The sequence below is a fragment of the Mesoplodon mirus genome (genome assembly GCF_964341445.2).
Source record: "Mesoplodon mirus genome assembly, contig: SUPER_3_unloc_5, whole genome shotgun sequence".
NCBI lineage: Eukaryota > Metazoa > Chordata > Mammalia > Artiodactyla > Ziphiidae > Mesoplodon > Mesoplodon mirus.
This window is the reverse complement of record NW_028295690.1, coordinates 265,688-282,174: the sequence shown is the minus strand read 5'-3', so window position 1 is coordinate 282,174 and position 16,487 is coordinate 265,688. Positions and strand designations below refer to the sequence as shown.

At 38.6% G+C, this 16,487-nt stretch overlaps 1 pseudogene across 1 annotated transcript in view; it reads right to left on the bottom strand.

Moving 5' to 3' along the window:
* The window catches only part of LOC309801729 (piwi-like protein 3), a 34,861-nt pseudogene extending 18,920 nt beyond the window's left edge, over positions 1 to 15,941 (bottom strand). The window contains exons 1-3 of the transcript in view: positions 15,622 to 15,941; positions 3,818 to 4,014; positions 1,718 to 1,829 (exon numbers count right to left, since the gene is read on the bottom strand). The product of the transcript in view is annotated as a piwi-like protein 3 (transcript). The remainder of the gene's footprint in view (positions 1 to 1,717; positions 1,830 to 3,817; positions 4,015 to 15,621) is intronic.
* Between the last annotated feature and the right edge of the window lie 546 nt (positions 15,942 to 16,487).

Here is a 16,487-nt window from a genome sequence, read left to right as displayed (position 1 = left end):
CTCCGGATGCACAGGCTCAGTGTCCATGGCTCACGGGCCCAGCCGCTCCGTGGCATGTGGGATCTTCCCCGGACCGGGGCACAAACCCGTGTCCCCTGCATCGGCAGGCAGACTCTCAACCATTGCACCACCAGGGAAGCCCTACATAATATGATTTGACAATAAAATCCAATTTACTTCTCTAGAGAACACTCCAGCCTAGTTTGGGCTCTGGGTACACCATGCCCACCCCAAAAATAGTGCCTTTGTTCTACCTCTTCTCCCTCATCCGTACCTAGCTCGCTCCTTGCTGCCATTTACATATCAGCTTCGCAGAGAAGATATCCATGACCTTGCAGACTAATAGCCACCAGATGTTCTCCATAGTACCACCCAATTTTAATTATCTCCATATCCCTTATAACTATTAGAATAGTTTTCTTCTCGTTTGTCATCTCTCTGTCTGCCATGAGAATGCAAGTGCCTTAAGAGCTGAGAACTAAATAGTCTTACTAATGTATACCCAAGATATACAATAGGCACTCACTAAATGCTTTTGGGATTGAATGAACAAGTAATAAGTGTGGAACACAAATGAGGATAATGTCATAATAACCCTCCCTTGAAGGGATGTCAGAGGGTTATGTACCTGCAATTGTTCCAAGTAGCTATGTTTTGACTCCCAGTATAATACAAGCTTTCTTAAAAAAAGCATCCATCTATAAGTTCTTTCCATTTGCCACAAATATCTGCCATTCCTTCAATTACCTTTCTCTCATCTGCTAAAGCTAGAAAACCAACCTCACCAACTGGCCTGAGTTTATTTGTGAGCACTCAAATTAAAAATAGAGGAGGGAGGGCTTCCCTGGTGGTGCAGTGGTTGAGAGTCTGCCTGCCGATGCAGGGGACATGGGTTCATGACCTGGTGTGGGAAGATCCCACATGCTGCGGAGCGGCTAGGCCCGTGAGCCATGGCTGCTGAGCCTGCGTGTCCAGAGCCTGTGCTCTGCAATGGGAGAGGCCACAACAGTGAGAGGCCCGCGTACCGCAAAAAAAAAATAAATAAAAAATTAAAAATTAAAAAAATAGAGGAGGGACTTCCCTGGTGGCACAGTGGTTAACAATCCGCCTGCCAATGCAGGGGACACGGGTTCGTTCGGTGGTCCGGGAAGACCCCACATGTCGCAGAGCAACTAAGCCACCACAATGAGAAGCCCGCGCACCACAATGAAGTGTAGTCCCTACTCGCCGAAACTAGAGAAAGCCCGCGCACAGCAACGGAGACCCAACACAGGCAAATATAAATAAATAAATAGAGGAATCCATGAATTATGAGATTTAGCACATAACAGACATCATCTCAGATTGTAACTGGTCATTTTTTCTTCTTTTTGAACCAAGTTCTGTAGGGCTGAAACTCCTACATAAAGTTCTCATTTCTGAAGTCTTACCATATTTTATTTCTACCTAACAATCCATCTACATGGTCAAAACATCCATAGCCACTTCTAAGCCTGACAGGGAGGGCCATCTTGGAGCCATTCTAATTATGTGACATTACCCTATACACAAAACACTGAATACATGGATAACAGATATAAGCCACGCTATAATACCCCAAAAGGAGAATATATACAAATACATATATATGTGTCTAACTAAGACTTGAGAAATATACTTAATTGTATAACATGAAAAATTTTAAGACAAATATGTTTGAAGAAATAAAATTTCATAACTCCCTGTAATAGTCTACAAAGGAGGTTTCACTGCCATCCGATCTTGTAAATGTAGAGCTGGGAGACTTCTCCCAAGTAATACCATCCACCCTATAGGTTCTGTTGTCATACCTGTGGAATAAATGTAATATGTGGTATTATTCCTGACGTTATTGCATGAAACCATGTAAGAAAGAAGTGGTTTAAAATCCTACAGGTAATTGCAGGATATATATAGCTTTGTTAAGATTAATTCACATAACATGCAATTCACCCATTTAAGTGTGCAGTCCAATGGTTTTTAGTATACTTACTGAGTAATGCAATCATAACGCGATTTTAGAATATTTTCATCACCCAAAGAAGAAACACCTGAACCATGAGCAGTCACTCCTTGTTTCCACCCAATTCCCCCAGTCCTTAAACCACCACTAGTTTACTTAGTGTCCCTATGCATTTGCCTACTCATCACATTTCATATAAATTGAGTCAAATAATATGTGATCTTCCCTGACTGGCTTCTTTCACTTAGCATAATATTTTCAGGGTTCATTCATGCTGTAGCATGTATTGCTACTTCATTCCAGTTTATTGACAAATAATATATCATTGTATAGATATACCACATTTGTGTTTATCCGTTTACCAGTTAATGAACATTTGGGTTGTTTATGCTCAAGCTATTATGAATAGTGATGTTGTGGACATTCATATACCAATTGTGGTGGATATGTTTTCATTTCTCTTGGGTATATAAGCTGGAGTGGAATTGCTGGGTCGTATGGTAATCCTATATTTAGCACATTGAGGAAATGCCAGACTGTTTCCCAAAGAGGCCATACATATACCAGCAGTGTATAATGGTTGGTTTCAATTTTTACACATCCTTGCCAACAGTTGTTAACATCTTCCTTTTTAAATTTTAGCAATCCTAGTAGATAGGAAGTGGCATTTCATTGTGGCTTTAATTTGCATTTCCCTCATGGCTAATGATGTTGAGCATCTTCTCATGTGATTATTGGCCATTTGTATATTTTATTTGGAGAAATGTCTATTCAGATCCTTTGCCCATTTTTTAAAGTTGAGTTTCTTTTATTGAGTTGTAAATATTCCTTATGTATGTAGATACAAATTATTTACTACATGTGATTTGCAAGTATTTCCCCCTGTTCTGCCAGTTATCTTTTCACTTTCTTGACAGTATACCTTAAAGAACAAACATTTTATTTGGTTAAGTCCAATTTATTTGTTTCTTTGGGCATTACTTGTGCTTTTGGTGTCTTATCTAATAAGGTTTTTGCCTAACTCAAAGTCAAAATTTACTCTTATGTTTTCTTCTAAGAATTTTATATTTTTACCTCTTTTAGTTAGGTCTATTTTGAGTTAATTTTTTAGTGAATTTGAGTTAATTTTGTGTATCCTGTGATGAAGGGGCAGGTGAATATCCAGCTATCCCAGCAATACTTGTTGTAAAGACTGTTCTTTCCCTGATTGAATTATCTCCATACCCTTGTTCAAGTCAACTGACTATAAAAGTGAGGGTTAATTCATGGATTCCCTATTCTGTTTCACTGAGTTTTAGGTCTATACTTACACCAGCGTCACACTGTCTCGGTTACTGTAGCTTCATAATAAGGTTTGAAATTAGAAAGTGTGAGTCTTCCAACGTTGCTCTTCTTAAAGATTGGATTTAAGGTTACTTAGCCAAAACATCCTCTTATCAATTTAAGATTTCTGGTGTAGAGGGAGATTAAAAATAAAAGCTTCCTTCGAATGGAAATTTTCTAGTAGATTGTAATTAAGCACCAATTTTTAAAAATAGCTAGACAGAGAAAGGAAAAGAGAAATTTGGAAGATGCGTACTCTCTTGAGTGCAAGTGAGCGTTCAGAGCCAACAACTGAGTTAACAGTAGGCCTCACAAGAGCCTCAGAGTTTACAACTGACACATGTTCCTCTCCCATGCTGTACAACCAGATGAGAAAAATTATCCAGTGATTCTTGCCATTTTCATGCTATTTCTACTTCTGAATGTCTACATTTAATCATTCAAAAACCCTAGGAACATCTCTAATGAAAAAAAGTCAAAGTGATTGGATAGGTTTCCAAAAAGCAGACATACTTTGTAAGAACAGATGACCCAACTAATTTTTTAAGAATTTCTCTTTTGCATCTTCTCCTCTGGCTTTTTCACGAGTGTGTGATATTAAATCATAAGCAGTTTCCATTCGGAGCAGTTTATGGCTCACATCAGCACAGAGGGTAAGACCAGTTTCATATGGAAGAATGGAAGTAATATAGCCAGGCCAGATTTCCGATCTGCAAATAAGTTAGATGTGGGTGTCAAGATCCCAGCTCTGGACGTAAATCCAGGTATTAGGGAACCTAAACTCACTGTCTAAAATTGAGGCTTTTAGAGTCAGTTTTAATCTCTTATTTTTAATAATCTCTGGTCTTTTGAAGGACCTTCAAACAGAGATTTTTACCAGATACACTAGTTATAAGTAATACATCATCTTTGTTAAACCATTTTTATTATCACCTATGGGCTTAAACTATTATCTGTACTCAAATGTGAGGATATATATGATACATACATATGTAAATTATATACACGTATACCAAGGAGTAATACATACACAGAGACACAAGTGTGATGACTGACAATATTTTCAGAGAAATTACCCAAGTAATCAACCAACATACCTGCTCAATTTGAAGACCCATAAAGGACTTTGGGGCATTAGTGTGAAGAGGGCTTCCTTTTGCGTTTTGTGTATGTGTGTTATTTGCTTTGACACTGTGGTTAGGCTAAAGTAGCACTATTCTGGGTTTTCATCTTTGGCAACTATTTTCTCACCAAGAAGCTTTTTTATTGGGTTGATGCCGAATGAGTATTTGCCTGATTCTTCCTGTCCTGATTCTTTAACTATTTTCCTAGTTTGGACAGCCACAATTTCGTTAGTATGTGTTAATTTCACCCTTCAACGTGGACACACTTGAAGCGAAGTGAACTCCCACCACACTGATGGTAGACTCCATCTGAGCATGCTCAAAAGAGCACAGAAGTTTGTCCATGGGGAGGGTAGTATCAGACGCTGATTGACAGTATCTGTGTTGTAGACCAACTTAAGGGAAAACACATACGGTTCTTACCCTTTGCTGCTCCTGATAATAGGCAATGGCAGGCTCTGGATCACAATGTTTGAACCCAGCAGGAATAGTTTTGCACTCTATGTGGCATGACTAGGATAAGGGGTATATGTATCTTATCTAGCTTGTATCTTCTTTTCTATGCTACACAAATACAAGGCTGTCACTTTCTGAGACAATAAACTTTCTCTGGATGTGACAGATTCAAAGCAGATGCCAAATTAGAAACATTTCTGAATTAGGTGATTTGGGTGCCTTGACCAGGTTTAAGAAACAAAACTGTTTTTCTTCTTGGTTTCACATTTAAACAATATGTGTTAGTCTAAACTATATGACCAAAAAATAGAACTACTAAAATAACAGGCCCTGGGCTTCCCTGGTGGCTCAGTGGTTGAGAGTCTGCCTGCCGATGCAGGGGACACGGGTTCGTGTTCCGGTCCGGGAAGATCCCACATGCCACGGAGCAGCTGGGCCCGTGAGCCATGGCCGCTGCCCCTGCCGTCCGGAGCCTTTGCTCCGCAATGGGAGAGGCCACAACAGCTAGAGGCCTGTGTACCGCAAAAAACAAAACTAACTAAATAAATAAATAAAATTACAGGCCCTTATCATTATTATTTTGATATAATAAATAATAGAGGGATATTGTTTTACTACTAATTACCAGCATTTAGTAACGACAAGCTAAACATTAAGCCTTTAGGAAATTTGTGAACTCCTTCATTTCTTCCAATAAGTCTGTCAGATTGGTACCAGTATTTATCACCATTGATGAAGAAACTCAGTTTCAGAGGAAGACACTGAGGCACAGAGAGGTTGAAAGGAACTTGTCCATAATTGCCCTAGCTGCTATGCTAGTCTGCTTCATCAACCACTATCACCACTATCACATTTACTTAATTGGGCTCTAGATTCAGATAAACAACTTTTCCTGGTTGCAAGGAAATCATTTAACAAGCCCAGATTGCAATGCTTGAAATGCAAGTCTGAGCCCAAATCTTAGAACCCCAAACCATGTGATCACTAAAAATACTGAGTATCTATTCTGCGCTGTATAATAGGAGTTTGCTTTTAAAATAACAGGTCCTATTAGGAATAAGTGTACAAATGACATTCTAGGAGGGAATATATCCAACAGGTGTTTTCAATTCCTTTAGTGGCAATGAAAAAGTATGAAGGCATTTCCTGCAATACTAAATGAGCTGATTTGCTTTTGGTGGGTGAACACTGAACTTTGCTTACAAAACTTAACCTGAAAGCATTTTCTAAGTATACTGCTATTACTCTACTAAAAGTTAGCCTTGTTATCTCCTTTAACAAACAAGAATGGTAAGACACAGTCTCAGTTAGTATAGTATGGATAAATCATTTTTGGTGTTGGGTAAACTTGTACCTTAATGAGTGTCTTCAATTTTGGGAAGACATGAATTCAGAATTGCCATTCTCTATGCACATTATTGCCATCTAAACTAATTCCAGCAAGACATAGCTATAGTTAGGTAGATCCTTTCATAAAATGATGCAGTCACTCAGGAATACTTTATAACGTAAAATGACTGGACAGTCAGTAACCAATGAATTATCCTAATGCTGATTCATCTGAGAGGTCCTTTATTCCAATGACTGCTGTTGCTATCCTTCTCTTTTCCTTTTGGGATTAAGAACTATGCACAAAGTCTTACTTACTCTAAGGTTCACCTTGTACCTCTCCTGTCACACAACTCATCATTTTCCCCATCATATGCCACCAAATGCCAAAAAAAATCTGAGCACTCTGCGGTCATGGCACAGGTATTTCTAAAGAGATGAACACTTGTTCAAAAATCATTAATCTGAGAATAAATATATGGGGAAATGATTGGAATCAACTGAAACTATGAGAGGCCAGCAGGGCAGATATGTGTGTGTCTGTATGTGTCTTAAAGAATAATGTTCTCTATGAGAAAAAATGCTTTAGTGCCCCAAAACTTAATCCAATTAATATCCTGGAATATATTTCAAGACCACTTGTATATATGTGCATGTACATAATTTCAGCATTGTATATTGTTTGTGTTATATTCTCCCTTCTATTCATGGGAATATGTTGCCTTTAAAGCTTAACTTTTCTTGTTGATTTTGTACATGGATGAAGGTTCACACAATAAGATAACTTCAAGGATTTCTTTCTCCAATACCATTGATATGAATTCCTATTACTTAATTTCTTTTTCATTGATTTGCAGATGACAGTCCAAGATAGTTCTGCCAATGGAAATCACAGGACTACCAAGTATGGCAAAGACTTTGGAACAATTAGAGTGTGTTTTCATGGTCTGCATCAGAATTCTACAGATGGCTTTTGGCTGAATTGGCAGTGAAATGAGAATGGAAAGTTAGTGTATCAGTTACTTTTCAGTTTGGTATTTTTTCTTTTCTAGTATTCTACTATGTATTAGAAATTACATAAAAATCAGGAGAAGAGAAATGGTTAAGAAAAATATAACCTGTCATGTTAACGACATTCAGCACTTACCTAGACTCACAGGTACCACGAGAGAACATGAGAGCTGGCTTGTGAGAGCTCACTTTGTTCTAATTCCCTCATTATATTCATGAAAAGCTTTGAGGCTCAAAGAAGGAAGTGACCCTGCCAGAAGCATACCATGAATCAGTGATGAAAGGGAGACTCCTTGGCTTCTGTAGAGCCATGTCTCTGTGCACAAGGTGTTAAAGAAGCATTAGTTAAGTGCCCCTTTACCTAACAACGTGGAGCTTAATCATTGGGTTTGGGCTTCTTGTCTCTTCTTTTCTTTTGCTTTCTCTTTTACATCCTTGGGGGCCTTAGGTTTTAGTTGCTCTCTTGAACTGGATTTAGAAGACATTTATTTTCACTAGCCCTTATTTTTTTGGGATTGTTGGCTGAATTTTTAAGAAGTTGGGGAAGGATACTGAACTGCCAAAAGTTAACAGATTATTGGCAAAGAAATAACAATAATTATAATGCCAATTTCTCTGGGTATTCCCTGTGTACTTTAGGGGTAGAAATAGTATTTGAAAAGTGATTTCAAAACGTGCAAATATTACCTGTGGGACATAACCTACTGGTTAAGACCACTAACTCTGAAATTAATTTGCCTGGATCTTTTTCCCCCAGCTTTACCACTTATTAGTGGTGGGACTTCAGGAGTGTTTCTTCTTTGTTTCACTTCCTTTTTAAAAAACAAGGGGTTAATAACCTCACCCATTCTACAAAGCTGTGGCATGGAGTTAATACATGTAGAGTGGTTAGGAATCTATGCCACTCTTAAGTCTTTTAAAATCAACCTTACTATTGTTGTTACTATTATTATTATTTCGTTAGCTGTCCTTGAAACAGTTTGCCAGCAGTACTCACTTGTTTTTCTTTTTGTTGTATATTCTCTAAGCATTCTACCAAACCCTAAGTGGCTGGTTTCAGATATTTTACACCTCTTTACCTGTTTGTCACAGCAAAAGTAAAAGGACTTTGGCTCACCTTGATCAAATGAACCAGAACTTTGGTTTTCTCCCATTCATACACACTGGTAAACAGATGTGAAAAAGCGACTCCATGGGGCTTTCAGTCTGGAGCCAAACATCCAGGCTCTGTGTAACTCAACACTATTATGAACACATGTGGGTCCCTTAGGTCCCAAAAGAATCTCAACTAAGCCCATCATTATTTCAGGAATATGAAGAATGCTTTTTGTGAAGTGGTTGAACATAACAGAAATACAAGAAAAGGCAGAGATGTTTCGTATCACAGCTTTTTGAGAAATGCTCAGAGCTCTAAGATGTAGCTGACAATTTCCGCATCAGGTAAAGCTTTCAAAGTTACCAAAAATTTCACCATAAATATGTTTTTTCATCAATGGCAATAATGTGGTGACTCTATTGCTCAATTCCACACAGCATCAGCATTAAATACATGAAAAGGGTAAGTTAAAATATCTGTATGATTGCTTCTGACATAACACTGAGAGCTCTTTTATTTAGGTACTCCATCAGTTATAATGTGGAACATTAAGACAAATTATTTCTAAACACTAACAAGCAATGTAGCAATAAGTGGCAGACAATCAAGGGGAATTTTGCCATAGCATGGTGTTTATTTTGGTACAAGCAAGAATGCAAATCCAAAGGATGTAATTTAGAGGAAACTCTTCCTGTCTATTCTCTAGGAACTAGAACAGGGAGAATGAGAAGATGATTGTGGGTAAGTCAAACCGTTTTCTCCTAATTACAGCTGAATAACTGGGAGCAAACTCCCATGGAAAGTTGTGATCTGCTTGAAGAGAACTAGGAGGGTGCCCTGGTTAGGGTCTTCCATATACAGTTATTCAAGCTCAGACTTGATCGTCTGTCAGGGATGTTACAGTAGGGAGAGTTTTGCTGTAGCTGTGAGACCAGCAAGATCACTTCCAACTCTAAAACCTACAATTTGAATCACCAACACCAGCCGTCATTAAGCGCGACCTCAAATAACTCCAAATCTGTTCATCTACTCACATCTTCTTTACCCAGTCAACAGACCTCAAGTAATTACTACATGCCAGACACAGTTCTAAGACACAGAATAAGGGATAAGAAAAGTAACAACCTCTGTCACTGCGGGGCTTGAGTTCTTTGGGAAGAAGTTCATCTAAATACAAAGAGACACCAAAGATAATATTTGTTTTTATTATTATTCTGTGAAAGAAGTAAGGTAATCTGATAAATTGGGACTGAGTTAGGCTCGTAGGACAATCAAGGAAAAAAATATCTTTAAGAGATGAGTGCCAAATAGAAAGGAATCATTTATGGACAATTTTTCTGTAAATATTATTTCCAAGACATGGGAACAGCAAATACAAAGGCCTTGAGGGAAGATGAAGCTTAACTACAATCAAGGAACAAAAGGAAGCTACAAGGTAAGGTCAGGAGATAACCACACAAATTTATACCAGCTGGTCCCTAACTTCAAGTCTACGTGTATATATTCTTGAGGTGAGTTAAGACATATATATCATCCAAAAAACAAAAACAAGTTGACTCCAAAATTACCCTGGAAATTCTGAGTGAGAGTCTTTACAAAGGCACAACCATATTAAAGATCACAGCCATCATTCTCCAAACTCCACTCTGGCCGTCACTTGCAGGCATTTAACAGGGGTGGTTTAATTTCCTCTCTAAAATATTGTGCAGGAAGAACAAACATCCTGGCATGTCTGCACCGTGCACCTAGTGTCTCACAATTGAAAAGTAGCTGGAGCTCACCCTGCTGATGGCTTTGCCGGTTTTTGTTTTGTTTTGTTTTGTTTTGTTTTTACCTTTTATTAAGAGTCCCATCTCTTTTAAGAACTGGGATATATTTTTTGAGGGAAATAAAGTATAGGAAAATTCAATGGACAGAGATCATACTGTACTTGACTTTTCTGTTCTTTGCTACATTTGTCGAGACAAACGTCTGTTCTTAGCCTTTTTTAATGGCTCTGTTAAATATAACGGACACACGGTACACTGCACATACTTAAAGAACACAATTTAAGTTCTGAACTATGCATATACCCATGGAACTGCCAACACAATCAAGAAAACGAACATATCCATCACTTGCAAGTGTTTTTATGCCTCATTCATAAAGCCCCTTTTCCCCCCTCACATTCCACCCCTCCACATCCCCAAATGGCCACTGATATGCTTTCTATCGTTATAGATGTGTTTGCATTTTTCTAGAAATTTATATAAAGGGATTCAAACAGTGAGGACTCTTTTATCTGGCTTCTTTTACTCAATGTAATCATTTTGAGAGTAATTCATATTTTTGTGGCTATCAATAGTTTATCACTTTGTTTTGCTGAGTAGTGTTTCACTGTATGAGGATACCACAGTACGTTTATTCATTCGCCTGTTGATGCGTGCTTGAGGTTGTTACAATTCTGTCTATTAAAAATAAAGATGCTATGATGATCCATGTACAAGTCTTTGTATGAACATATACTTTCATTTTTCTTGCATAAATATCTAGGTGCAGAAAGGCTGGATCATACGGTAGGTGTATGTTCAACTTATAAAGAAACAGCCAAACTGTTGACTGAAGTGACTATGACACCTTCCTTCCCACTGGCAGTGTAAAAGACTTCCAGTTCCTACACTGCCTCACCAATAAGTGGTGTGGTTGGACTTTTCTAATTTTAGACATTCAATAGGAATGTAGTGGTATCTCCTGGGGCTTTCACTTTCATTTAGCTAATAATTGATTACAGTGAGCAACTTCCTGTGCTTATTTGCATCCGTACACCTCCTTGGCAGGATCTCTTTTAAAATATTTTTACCCATACTGTTAATTTTTAAAATTTTTTCTAATTACTGAGTTTTGAGAGTTCTATATGTGTTAGAGATACAAGTCTTTTCATGTATATAATTTGTAAATATTTTTTTCCAACCTGTGGCTTTTATTAATAATGGCTTCCAAAGATGAAACCCAATTTATCACTTTTTTTCCTTTATGGATCTTGTTTCTGGTATCATCTGTAGGAAATCTTCACTTAACTCAAGGTCAAAAAGATTCTGTCCATGTTTTAGAGATTCATGTTTTCATCTACATTTAGTTAATTCTTTATATGGTGTGAAGTAGGGATCAGAGGTCATAATTTTGCATATGGCTATCTATGCACAATATCCGTGTACTACATGCTTCTAGCATCATTTGTCAAAAAGACTATCCTTTCTCCTCTAAATTGGCTTTGAACCTCTGTTGAAAATTCAATTGTCCTTATATGTGTGGATATGCTTCTGGGATCTACATTCTATTTGATTGACCTATTATATCTGACTCTTGGTTATAATATATTCTTCCACTGATTTCTTTTCACTTGCTCATGTAAATAGTCTCCCAGTAATATAGCCTTTCCATTTGACTGGACATATCTAGGTATACCTGAAATGCATTTGATAAATCGATGGAATTTGCACTCAAACTAGGGTTACTTTCCAAAAACACTTAAAATGTTGAGGTGTATAAACGATGTATTCTACAGCCTTCCTGCCTCAACCAAGTGTATGTTAACACATCCCCACAAGCTATTTTGCATGTGTATGGGGCTGTAGAGTCTGGGGAGTATGAGAGCGGTATGTGCTGTCTATCCCAAAAGATCATCATAGGAGGCAAAGGAAACATTAAGGAAATAGATAGGAATAGTCAAATGCCAAATGTCAAAATATTTCTCATGTGTTTTTAATGTTTAAATTGAGATAAATAAGCAAATTATAAAATACAAAACTTCAGAGAATATTTCAAAATGCTCTTTTTTGCCAGATGTAACAAGATACTAGGAATAAATAGAGGAATTTTCTGGAAACAGCTTGTCTTTCCCTTTTTTATCACCATCGAGTGATGGGGTTGTATTTTATTCAGTGTCTTGTACATGTGGGTGCGAATAAAAAGGAACTTCTCTCAAAAAGAGAAATGAGCAAAGAATATGTGTTGTCAACTTGTCTAAAGCATTTTTTCATGTTCTGACTCATTTTTCTTTGTATTGGCATTTCAAGGGATTTTGGTTTTTAATTTGACTATTCAAAAACCTTGATAACTTCAGTGAAACTCCATGAAGATAATATAAACAACTGTAATGGAAAATGAAAAGATGATAATAGCAACCAGCACTGTGATATTTCTTGTCAGTGTTCTTTACTATTTAAATAGTAACAAATCCCATATTAATTTGTCTTTTCGAACTTTGGCCTTTACTTTGGTGGAATAAGTTCCTTTTGCTTTATTATCTGTTTGCAATTAAAAACAATTAATGACCATACTTTGATATGATCATCTTAGAGTTGTATAGAGGGAGGATAGTTATGCAACTACTTATATATCTATGGGTTCAAAGAAGTTTAAAGGCTTGATATTTGAATCCTGTGGAATGCAGCCTCCTTTCCCAGAGGGAAATGAACATATACATGTACTTAATGTAGTTTAAAATAAAGCAACACCTGTTCGTAGAGGCACCTTCTATTTCAGGCATGTTTAGGCATAGGGAAGGGGAACAACAGCTATAAAATATAATTCTTGTCTATAAGGAGTTTACAGTTTAGGGGGGTTGAGGGCTCTCAGTGACTCAATGAGGATGAGCCTGATGCACGTGGCTACAAGGTCACTCTTGAATAAAGTCTGCTTTAGGAAAGACCAGCCTACTCTTATTCTGTTAACCTCTTTAATGTGGTGTCCAATAAACCTGAATATCAAGCTCAAATGCCACTTTAGAAATGTTTCCAGGGGTGCTAACAGCCAAGAAGTCAATATGATTCCTATACACTTGACACAACTCACCAGAGGTCTTGAATTCGGTGAGCATATTGACCTCTTTTAAGAAGGATCACCACTTAAACTTCAAATGCTAAACTTCTAAGAGAATGAAGTAAGTAATAAGTGATATTCAGGTTCAGAGGTGGAAGAGAAAAGAGGTCTCACCTTGAGTAGAACATTTTGTTGGATTCTCCAAAGTGGCAAACAATAAGGAGAACATTAACCAACTAAGACTCTGAATAAGTTGATAATTAAGATGAAAGCCTCAGATGGAGGTCATAATGTCCCCTAGATTTAAGGATACACTTAGGCTGAAAGGGAAACTATTGAAAAAGATATAGAAAATGCTAAATATTTCACAAAAAATTTATTAGAATAAAACAACTTAGCAAAGTTTGCAGAGTAAGAAATCAACATATACACATCACTTGCATTTCTGTACATTAACAATGAACAATCTGAAAAAGAAATTAGGAGAACAGTTCCATTTACAATACCATCAAAAAGAAGAAAATAATTAGGAATAAGCTTAACGAAAGACATGAAAGACTTGTACACTGAAATCTACAGCATTGGGCTTCCCTGGTGGCGCAGTGGTTGAGAGTCCACCTGCCGATGCAGGGGACACGGGTTTGTGCCCCGGTCCGGGAAGATCCCACATGCCACGGAGCGGCTGGGCCCGTGAGCCATGGCCGCTGAGCCTGCGCGTCCGGAGCCTGTGCTCCACAACAGGAGAGGCCACAACAGTGAGAGGCCCACGTACCGCAAAAAAAAAAAAAACAAACAAACAAACAAAAACTACAGCATTATTGAAAGAAATTAAGGAAGACATAAATAAATGGAAAGATACCCCATGTTCATGAACTATTGTTAAAATGTCCATATTATACAAAGCTATCTACAGATTTAATACAATGCCTATCAAAATCCCCTATTTTTGCAGAAATAGAAGAAACGACCCCAAAATTGATATGTAACCACACAGGACCCTCAATAACCAAAGCAAACTTGAAGACCTCACACTTTCTTTTGAAATGAAGTTTTCTTGTTATTGTGGGTTAAAAATCCAAAGTCCTAAATGTCCATAAATTATCCTCCCAAATTTATATTTTGGTTCATTCTCAGTGACAGGGCTTTCGGTACCTGAGCGGCATTGAGGGTTCCTTCAATATCTGTAGCTTGGACTTCTGTCACTGACATGGTGTGGGTATCTCAGAGCCTTGGTTGTTTTATCAGTTTATCACGTCCCTCATGAACAATGCTCAGGAAGGCCCCACGCTTGCTTGGTTTCATGCTCTGCTACTGCTGTCTTGAAATTCTTAATAATTTTATCTTTGAACTTACGTTTTGTAAGGAACGTTTATGGGATGATAAAATGTACGCATGAGCAGAGGAGACACGTGCAATATGTGTGCCTGCCACCATTCCTGCTGCCCCTGCACATCTAGTTTTTACCCTGCTTATGGTGTGCTTTCCATGACATGCTGACTTGCTACCATTTGGAGTCTTACTGAGTTCCACCAGAGTTCTGTGCTACTGGTCACATCCAAGACTAAGTGAACATGTTAACAGCTTCGGGAAGCCATGCTTTCCATCTGAATATGAAATTACTTCTAACAGAGAAAGGAAGCAGTTCTTTTTTAAGAAACAAGCATGTCTAAGGAATCTTACCATATCCTTTCTTACTCGTGTTACCTCCCAATATTAGCCAAACACATCTGCTGAAAAAGATGACATATATGAAAAAGAGAAGAGAGAAAAATATGCTAACGGATTCCTAATTACCCAAATGCCCCATATCTGTTTCAGTAAGTATCATTATATATTATGGAAATTTTTCTCAGTGACAGAGAAAGACATCCTGGCTGAACATCCCTCTGCCCATGACACAGAGATGATGGTCTACAGCTACCTTGAAGGCGTTGGAGCCCACTTTACCCGTCACTAATATTAATGGAGGACAAAACTTCATATTCCGTTTGCTCTGTATTTGTTACAGCACTTCTTCCCTTCATTAAAATGGATGGCCCATAATTCAGTCTGTAGTGTGTGTATCATTGGAAATTGAACAAATTTTTGTTGGTTTTATTAATGCCATAGGTTTCTAGGGAGGGTCTACTCAATAACTAAGTCTAGTTTCACAGTTACAAATAAATTATGATGTAACTTTGCATAAATTAAGTTCATCATAAAGGAAGGATACTGAGAGCTGCTACTACCCCTTCACTGAGGGGCTCTTGTAAAGCGCTAAATAAAACAACAGAGGTGTATATGAGTGCATATATTTTCTATATTTGTACACACTTAAAAAGAACTCTTACAAAATGCATTATAAAAACCTTGATGCTGTGTGTCCCTAGTTCCCAGCTCTCTCATTAAAACTATTGAAATGAACAAAATGTTATCTATTAGGATAGCTATCAGAGTACTCCAAATACTACTTCTGCCCTGAGCAGGTAGTCAACGTTAGGAATCTGGTACCATCCAGTCACCTCCCACTTCCTTCCCCAAAGGAGAGGGAGGTGAAGGTCCCATCCCATGCCATGGTGTTCTCTGCCCCAACCGCATGCTGCTCCCTGCTGCTGGAGAGGCCAACAAAAGAAGTGCTGGGTGAAGACCACCAGCCCAAATCACCAGGCTCACTGATGGCTGGGAAGGAGCTGCAGCGTGAAAAGTCTTCACGCATCCCATCAAAAAGCTCCTCTTCCCTGGTATCTACCAGCAGTAGGCCCTGCAAGGGGGATTCCCCTGCCGCTTTTTCTGCCGCTGCCAGGGCTGAGGTCACTCCCATCAGGGATCGAGGCACTGACATGGGATCAAGGTGAGCTGTCCCCTCCTAAGCTTCTGCGCTTAGCTGCTGCCAAAAACCCAGGCACCTTGGAGAAGAACACTGACTGTCAGTGGAACAAGATCCTGAATCATATTAAGGACGGTCAAGGAAGACTGCAGTGCCCCTCAGCCTGCCCCTTCTCTCTCCCCACCTGCCTCACACACTGCAGACTCCCTGCCCACGGCCACTCACACTTTGCAGGTCCCTGCTGCTACCACCGCCTTGGCCGACCTATATTCCACGTCCCTCATCCTGTCTGCCCCTCCACCTTCCCCAACACCTAATATTGATCAGGAAACAAGATACACAGTCCCTAAGCTGCCAGTCCTGCTGATTCTCTTCCTCCTTCAGCTTCTGATCCCATTTTGGGAATTCCACTAAAGAAGAATGAAGGACCTTTTCATTCAGTCACAGCCACACACCTCTTATTTCTGAACTCCCCACACCTCCTAGCATCCAGGCTTTCTCCTTCCAGCCACCATTCCACGAAAAGGAACCCCCAACACCTGTTTGTGTAGATTCTAGCCC